The following is a 9,682-nucleotide window of genomic DNA, read 5'->3' as shown; positions in this document are numbered from 1 at the left end:
TGTTCCAAATTCCGACATCTTTTTCAGTGTTGCTGTTGGCCTTAATTCCCCTGACTGATACATTTGAACAATGAGGTCATGATGAGCTGTTATAACCGCTCAGCAAACTGTGATCTCAGCTAAATAATGCAATGTCAGAAAGATTCTGCTGTGACAGCAGCACTTTATTCTAGGGCAATCAGATTCCGTATAATTGACGTGCGATAGAAGACTGTTTCAGCAAAGTGTTGGATTAAAGATGAGGAACCAAGTTATTGTTACTTTTTATTTTAATTATTTTTAAATAAAAAATAAATAAAATAAATTCTCCAAACAGATGTTTTTGTTTTACTGTTGAACGACATAGGATGAATGTTTCTTATGAGAAAAAGTTATTTATGACACAAGCTGTTATAAAAACACAGTGTTTTAACAAGAGACATTTAAAAGCCATTGCAAACAAAAAAACATAGGAAAATGGTTGTGGAAAGAAAAAGACAAGGCAGAAAATCAGAGAAGATAATAGAGATAATGCATAAATGAAGAAACTGTTTAAAACAAGGAAGCGTAAAAGTAAAACATTTCATGAGTGGGCGGATGGAAAAAGATCCAATAAATAAATTGAATTCAAAAGAAAAAGGCAAATCTAAAAATAGAACCTTGACACTGAGGTAAACTGTCACAGAAATAAAAAATTAAAAAAACTTTGTACCATTTTGTGCCACATTAAATGGATAATTTGTACTTCCATTTGTTGGAAGACTAATTGTTTTCAGGACCATTTATTTGTCCTGTATCTGTTACTGATCGTGACAGGTTTGGTCGTCCGTAGTCAACGTAAGCCTGCAATCCAACAGTTCTTAAAGCTCACTCAGACATTAATCCAGGTAAATCCACCAGTGGAAGCGAGTTTTTCCAGCGGAAGATGCTGCTGTGCTGAGGTTGCATAAGAAGCAGCGGATCTGCACAGCGCCTCTACCGTCGCCCTCCCCTCCAGTGTCTGTTTAAATGAGGCAGCGTTGCTCCGCTCCGCTCTGCGCTCTGAGTGGCTCACAGAACGGGCCGCTCTGTTATGGAGGACTAACCCACTGGAAACACCGCACAGCGCCTCTTCTGACTCGCGGCCACGGCTCTTCCAGGCCGGGAGCCTGTGGATCTCCACATTTCCCCTCATCCCCGATTGTGGATCATCGTGCTTCTATGGGATCGGAAGGTGCATCTCTTGCTTGCCGACAGGACGCGGGACTGCCTCCCTGATAATTCTTCATCTCGGCCTTTTCTGCGTCGCTGCGTTGGGAGAAAACGTGATCAAGCGTCAGGAAATAGCGCGGTGATCATGGATTAATTCATGTCCGAGTGAATTCTCATCTTAAAAGGTATGCTCATAGGGATGCTACGAAACGAAAGGCCGTAGGAAAAGGATGTGTGTGTGGGTGGGTGTGTGTGTGTGTGTGTGCTTGTGATGGATGGTGTCGGGTGATGGCAGCAGCATCCACACTGCGGCTCCTGTGCCCTGACGAAGCGGATGAGACTGCAGAGAAACGGGGCAGCTGTCAGCAGGGGAAGGGACTGGGTGTTCCGCCTCTTTGTGTACACGGCGAGGGCCTCTGGGTTACTGCTGATCAGCCGCATCGAGCTGCGTATTATTAACAAACACAATGACGTCAGCGTCTGCCAGTGACGCCATTCTTTTTTTCAAGCACCTTTTTATTTGTACATATTTGATTTCAGTGACTCCCACCGTCGCTGATGCTGTCGGTGCTCTGCTCCACGACAGGGCTCCTCTTCAGCTCTTTCTGCCCTTGGGGGGGGGGGGTGATAAGGACTTGTTTCCTCTCTTCTGATTTCCTTACGGTTTCAAAGCTGAAAGTTCTCCAATGTTTTTGCAGAATTTTTAAATGAGAGCTGGAGAGATGATGTAGGTATAGGTTGGGGCCAGTCGTGGTCAGAAGTTTGCAAACTCTCTTCATTGTTGTGAAGCTTATTTATATTTATATTTATATACTTTATATATTTTAATCAGTTATTTGAACAACCATTTTGTATGGTTCCCTCACACAGTATGTTCGGTATATTCCACTGAGGGGTGACTTGGGATTTTGGGGATGTCAGATTTCGGGTTGTTGTTGTTGTTGTTGTGGTTGGACTAGAAAGCAGACAACTACTCGGATGTATAGTAGTGAAGCTTAGCTTAGTAGAACAGTTAAAGTGAAGGCTTACAGGATGCAGGGAAGACAGGAACCAGTAGCATGGTACAGAGGAGATCAGAAGAGGGTAGTAAGACGGAGGACCTCACAATGATTGTGACAGAACTGGCTGAACTTATAGGGGAGGAGAAGGGAGGAACAACAAGTGGAGCATTTAAACATAGCTGACCTGAGTGAAGGCTATTAGGCTGCAGGAGAAGGAGGACAATGAACTGGCCGGTTGCAGGAGGATAACAGAATCTAACGGAACGTGAGCATTGCCAGACATGAGGGAGAAAGTTAAACTAAACTAAGAAGGAGCAGATTATCTAACAGAACTACTGACACAATAAAGAACAAAAGCTAACAAAGACAGGAATCAAATCTAACAGTTACAAGAATGCACTATTAACATGCATACTGAACAGAAACTAAACTAATGATAGAAACGAGGATCTAAGGAGAAACAATACTAAAGGTGTAAAGCATAAACAGACTGCAGGATTCCCAGGAAGCCACAGCAAGCAATCAAACCCCTGGAGATCCTGACAGGGCAGGCCATTCCAGAAGCTTCATGTTAGCCTGCTGCACCCATTCCAGAACACTCTCTTCCTCCAGCCCCTTGTTCTGATCTCCCGCTGCTCCTGTCTGAGCTCCATAGCGGGGCACGGCCAGCCACTGCCCCTGCCTCTTGCTCTGATCTCCCGCTTTTCTTACCTCCATTGTATGGGTGAGCCGTCCCTGCAGTGGGTTAACAGTTTCGGATCCTGGGCAGACGGAAGTACTGCGGGACTGCTCCCATTGAATCTGTTTGGGGAAAGGAAGTACGATCAGCAGAACTCTGTGAGCTGATTGGGTAATGCAACACATAGTGCCCGCCTACCAAAGAATGGTTTTGGCCAATCGTAGTTTTCAAATGAAAACATGAGCCACAGGCACCATGAGAAACCACGACAAGGTAAGCTAGTCAAGGCACCTCTTTCTGTTCGTCTTTCAAAGATGAAATCGTGGATTCTTACAGTCTCTTGTGCTACCATGTTTGTGTTGGTTCGGCTGTGGGCTCGTCAGCGCATGCTTTCACCACAGCCGGTATGTTCTGTCTTAAACCACAATACTGCAACGTGATTGGCTTTTTTGATTCGGACACAAACAGTGAAGCCAGAGCGGTACAAGCTGGATTCTCGTGTGTTTGTGAATGCACAAATGTTGCGAGAATTCATCTGCAGGCAAGGTTACTTAAAATCTGCAGTTGTTTAGAAACGAGTTGAGAAAAGCCTTTATCAACTGATGTAAACCTCCATTTCATGTGATTCCTATGAAGATGAAGTTCCCCATACTTTCTCATTGTTCTATGTATTGGTCAGTCTAATGAACAATGTCAAGTAGATTTAATTTGTGCTACCATAGAAAAACTACCAGTTTCACTCACTCAGCATCACAAACGAGATGTCAGTCGGCTCTGCCTTTGTCAGTTTTAAAGACTGTCTAGAACCTTAGAATTAGATATATGTACATATTTGAGCATATGAGAATCAACCCTGTGTATCCACTTCTGTTGTTCTGTTGTTTAAAAATTATCGCAATTGAATGTTGCAATTACTCCAACCATGAAATCAATGGTTTAAATGAAGACTGAAGAGCTCCAAATTAATATAGTATTCATGTCCATGATGAGTTGATTCAAGACTCTTATTTATATAAATTAGATCTATTTTTATCCCTTCCCTACCTCTAACCATCCATTCATCCATCTATCCACTCATCAATCCATCGATTGTGGTTGCAGTCTTTTTCTTCAAGATCAGTGTTTGCAATTTTATCTCCTCATGAAACTGATCTTACACCATTTTCTGTTGTGATTTAAATATAAAAGGTGAAATTGATAGTCAAGTAGTGAAATTCAATTTAAAGGTGACATACCATGCTTTTTTAGTGCCTTCCTATTCGCATTGAAATCATTCAGTTGTGTTCTATATAAAGTGGAATTGCAATTCTTTGGTCTAAATTACTCGTTAATTTACCCCTACAGTACCCATTCTTACTCCTGTTCTGAGGGAGGTCTGATAGCAACTTGTTTTGGTGCTGTTTAAATCTAAAGAAGGCACTTCACACCCTGCCCCCTCCAGGTTGCAGAGCGTTACACTCCATCCCTTTTGGTCATTTTTGTAGTATGCTGGCGGATGGTGTAAAGAATTGTGTGGGTTAATACACCCAACAACTGTCCTTCAGCTTGGACTACAAGATCCCAATGGAAATAAAGTAGAGGATTTACCAAAATGGTAAGCCAGAAGTCAGAGTCCTTGTTTAGCAATTCCACAGTAAATACTGTGACATAATTGTTCAAAAAACGTAAAAAAGAGAAATCAGAACGGCGTGAAAGATCTGACCCAAACAGAGTATATAGATATCTACACAGCTTCTTGAGACACTACATTAAGATTTTCTGCAATCCTAGAAACTCCAAGCACACAAAAAACTATTTAAGGGCTATAAAAGGGGATTTTGCTTGCTTTTTGTCCTTTATGGACAGTGTTCAATGATGTTCAAACGTTAAAAAACATTGTATTTTTGAAATATGATGGTAGACCAAAACAAAGGTATAGAATAAATGTAGCCGTACCTCTAAAGAAATATTATTAGACAAAATTTTATTGTTTCTGTATTCTCATCTTTGTGAAGTAACTTTGGAAGTCTAAAAAACTGATGTCAGTTTGTTAATTAGCTGGGTTTTTATCACTGCAATAATTTGTATCAACAAACATATTAACTTTGGTAGCTTGAAGTTAAAAGTGTTACCGTAAAGGGAATAACACCTGTGCTATAGGTCCAACCCTCTCAATTATAATCGGCGAGTTTTTGACAAGGGCAGCCTGCACAGAGCATCAATGCACTCCAAGTGCTGTATATTGACCTGAAAAATCATTTAGTATATCTCAAATTAAGCTAATACGTATGTCAAAACTTACACAGTGCTGCTTTAAGGGTGCCCAGATATTTCCAAACAGCCTTCTAAACTAGGGAAAAGTTGAGGAGAATCCACAACCTGTATCGGGTTATGGACTGCTCAGAGGAACTGGCTGGGGTAAATGACTTTACATAGCTACTCTTTGCAACATAAAATTATGCAGATACTTTTTCTGACATCTCATTTAAATGTATATAGCCATATAATATGCTCATAAAAGAGACCAACAAAAATTTAATCATGATGAAATAAGGGTATATAGTACACCAAACCTCCATCTTGATAGTGTTTTTATATTCCTTTTTGAGCCGAAAAATAATTCACTCGCGATTAACATATAATAATATAATATAAACAGACATAGTGACATCTATCTACAGTATAGCAAAACTATCATAATGCCAGCTTGCTTGATTGATAAATCAGTTGTAATTAAATTAAATAAACTGATCTACAAAAGCCTCATGTCAGAGCATTTATTGACATCAATCAACTCTGTGGTCACATCAGAACCTTGACAGGTTTAACGTCCGCTTCAGTGAACACCAACGGTCATACTGTATTCCTAGTGACATTACAGTCTTTTCCCTCTTGGAATCCTATGTTTTTTCTTTCTTAATTGTTTCACTGGGAGACGCCAATAGCCATTAGCCGCTAGCCGCTTCCTTGTTTAAACCTCTGCATGTGTAGTACGTACTTCAGTTAATATTGTAAATAAACAAAAAAGGTAAATGTAATTGAGCAAAAACAAAGCACAAAACACCAAGAGAACAACTAATATGCCAGCAGATCTTGATAATCTTTCATAAAAACTTTGTATGCAACGAGAGTAAGCTACTCACATGTACATTTTCATAAAAAAAGTCAAATAACGTGCCCTCTGCAACCATCTGGCTTGGATAGCACCCGACCTGGTTGTCTGTCCCTGCAGGTGGTCGGGCCATGTGGATGGGGCATCCTGAATCCCTGCAGGTGGTCGGGCCATGTGGATGGGGCATCCTGAAACTTCTTTGGTCCAAGCTCAATCAAACCCCAGGAATGCCCCTGTACCCAAGCATTGTTCTCTGAGTGTTCCCCAGCTTCCCTGGTTTGGACAAGGTTTGCCCATCATTGTCTCTCTTAAACAATTTCCTTGAGGTCAGTTTACCATGGGATGGCATAACATGATTTGAAGCTCTGGACAACATTGTCCCAAGAATTATAGGGCAGCTGAAATATGGTTCTTCGTTAGAGCTGTTGGATTCAGCTTTCAGGATTAGGAAGACTGTCAACCAGGAGGAGCTTGATGTAGAGCTGCTGCTCCTCTACATCAAATGGAATCAGTTGACATGGTTTGGGAATCTGAGTAGGATGCCTCCTGGTTCTTTTAATGTTGCAGCCATGTCCCACAGGAATGAGACTCTGAAAACTAATGGAATGACTATGTATCCTCTATGGTATGAGCTGGACAGCTGTGTGCTTTGGGGAGGGAATGTCTGAGCTTATCTCTTAATAGTGTAATAATAATATTAGCTGGGTCCTGTTGGGAAAGGAGACACTGTACATCACACAGCACCAGAGCTGGATGCAGATTTCCGTGATTCATGATAATTCAGTAAAACCTGCCCCTTTCATCCGAGATCAGGAACAGAACAGAAAAAAAGGATGATGATTATCTCAGTGTGAATTTAAAGCCAGCTGCATAGTTTACCAATGTGACAACTAAACCAGGTGAATAAGAAGCTATTTAGATATGAGTAAAGGCTTAATTAAGGAAATTGGATAAAGTCCTATTACATTTATTTTTCTGTGTTTTTTGTAGTTGACAATTACCTGATGCCTTAATGATTGTGGTTGAAATTGTTTTGAGGGACAGTAAAAGAGTCTAATTTTAGAGTTTAGAGTGAATCACCCGAACTCATCCATCGAGACTGCCTCTTTTCGCATTTATAATACTCAACAAGCATTTCTGTAAAGGACAACATGCAGCTAATAGCCCCATGTTTCAGCACAAATTAAAGTAATCACCTGACAGGAAATGTCCTTTTATTATACTTTTTATGGTCTGCAATTATATCCAGTATAGTCCTTCTTCCCTGGCAAGGGTTTAAAGGTTATCAAAACACAGCATAGGTGTAGAGAATGCAGCAGGTTCTGGACAGAGATTTGACATAATGCGTAAAACAATACCCTAGTTTTACAGTATCACAGTATTTGCACAAACATTTTAAATAAATCTGCATAATTTAATATTTAAAAATTAAGCTAAATGTAGTCCCATCGCTGCACCATAATATGACATATGAATTATTATTTATAACAGTAGGGTCTTTCACACTTATTTATTTTGATTTGAAATCATATACTAAAGGAACATTTTAGAATAAACACCTCAAAATTTAGTAGCAGCTTGTTGCACTGAATATTACACCTTGTTGATGTTCTGTTGTTTGCATGTTTAATAAGCTAGTATTAGCTTGTTAATTTGCTCAAACTGCTCAAGTAGCCAACCTGCGGTCAGTTGCTTTACAGATAGGCCACCTCTCTCTCAAGCATGGTTATTTTGGCACTTTCTGTGGTATCGTATTAGAACGACTTTAAGCTATAGGAATGTTATGACAGAAAAATGTAGCAGTTCTCTAACAGAAACGTTTTTTAAATCTTGCTAAACCTTGATTAGCGTCTCATGCATACTAGACATAAACATGTTGAGGCTCACTATTTCTGCCCCTAACCAGGATTGTGATGTATTTCTATGGAAAGCTTGAAAAATTACAGTCTCTTATTTTACTCTTTTTAATGTTTAGCTTTCCTCTTAATGTGGTGTAGAATAACATAAAAAATCTCTTCCAGTTGATAATATCCATAAGAAAGTCCTGGCAGAAAATTGCCTGTAAATTGTCTGGTTAGTCCACGACTTTGTAACCTGACTCTTGCCAGATGTAGCTATCTCGATCCAGAGCTCCCCGCAGGGGGCTTATCAAAAATCCTTGCATATGATTTGATAAACTGCTCACATGAAAACCAACATTGAAACTGAAACCATCATTTCCACTAATACAAGCCTTCAAAGCTGTTTTCTGGTGTTCTTTTAAAGAAAAATATTCAGTAGACTGGACAACACTGATGAAACAGTAGTATCAATGTTACTGGGTGACCAGATTTCTCTAATGAAAACTGAGGATGTCTCTGATTTTGCTAAGCAGGCGGGCGGGCTCAGAGTCTCAGTGGGTTGGTTTGTTTTTCCCGATCTGCAACGCCGACGGAGCAGGGAAGGCGCGTTTGGCTCAGCTCTTCTACTATGTCGGGACAGCGGCAGGACCGGGTAAATACCTCTTGCTGGGTTAAACCTTTTTACTCCATCATGATACACTGAAATCAGGGACATCTTTTGCTGGGGACAGCCAAAAAGGGGATGTCTGGTCACACTTGCTTCCTCACTGTGAGCGCCATTTTTGTCTGAATCCAGTCGCTTCTCTGATACGTCAGATAATCCCATAACGAAAATCCGTCCAGGTGATCCTGATTGACTCATTCATTTTATGTGATACTGAAAACCCCCCAGTGGCAGCGATTCCAGATGGATGTGGAGCCATGTGGAGCCCTGCAGAACTACATCCATCAGGCCAGAGTCAGGTTACCGACTGTGCAATGCATCACTACCACTAGCAGCTAAACAGAATTTAAACATGATACTATCAACACTGTGCATGACAACTTTTACACTGTTCCTAGGTTTGAAAAGGTCTGTTTGACTTCTCCATATAATCTTTTGATAATTACAGGCAGGCATCTCAGGCTTTGTCTCATCTGACCATAAAACCTTTCTTCAGAAAGTATTTGGAATGTCTATGTTTGTGGCTCCAGATTTCAGTCAGGCTTTTAGGGGATTGATTTTGGAACAGGGCCTTCTATCTTCATCAGAAGCCTCTCAGATGCAAGTAGATGTTAAACTATCTTCATTGTGGACAGAGACACTGGTGTTGTGCAATTACACACTGTTTAAACTTATTTAACGTTAAATAAATAGCTCTCTATCTGTTAGGTATTGTCCAGTGAATATCAGCCCAAGAGCTGATATCAGGACAATAGTTGAAAGGGATGATTCGCGCATTGGCAATCTTTTAACAGCAAACAGTTCTTTTAACAGCAAACTCTGAAGACATATAGAATAAATGAGAGACAACTTCTCTTTAGGTCGCCAGCCTATCGTTGACTTCAATAATTTATTATCAGAAATAAAATGAACATCCATGGAACATCACTATAGAACATGGGCGTAGGTTTATGGGGACTATACAGACATGTCCCTACCAAAATCTTGGACCAACCTACTTGTCCCTACCAATAATTTGACGTGAATAACATGTTTCTAATTTACATACGTATTGTACGTATTGACTGCCTGCCTGGTCTTTCCTGTCCTTTTAAATCTGCAGCACATGTGACTGTGCTCTGTGCTGTTTAACTCCACTCTCATTGGTTGTTTTGCCTTAAAGTTCCACCTCCCCTCTTCCTGATTGGTTGTTTTCTAGTGCACGCGTGTGCGTACGTCTTGGAGCACGAGATTTAA

The 9,682-nt window shown here is 40.5% G+C and overlaps 1 protein-coding gene across 1 annotated transcript in view; it reads left to right on the top strand.

The window, feature by feature from the left end:
- The first annotated feature begins 741 nt into the window (after nt 1-741).
- fbxl16 (F-box and leucine-rich repeat protein 16) overlaps nt 742-9,682 on the top strand; it is a 43,642-nt gene continuing 34,701 nt past the window's right edge. The window contains exon 1 of the mRNA XM_012879556.3: nt 742-1,355. The gene's annotated coding sequence lies outside the window, so the exon portion shown is untranslated. The remainder of the gene's footprint in view (nt 1,356-9,682) is intronic.

The sequence above is a fragment of the Fundulus heteroclitus genome, chromosome 16 (genome assembly GCF_011125445.2).
Source record: "Fundulus heteroclitus isolate FHET01 chromosome 16, MU-UCD_Fhet_4.1, whole genome shotgun sequence".
Lineage (NCBI taxonomy): Eukaryota > Metazoa > Chordata > Actinopteri > Cyprinodontiformes > Fundulidae > Fundulus > Fundulus heteroclitus.
This window is presented reverse-complemented; position numbering and strand designations above follow the sequence as displayed.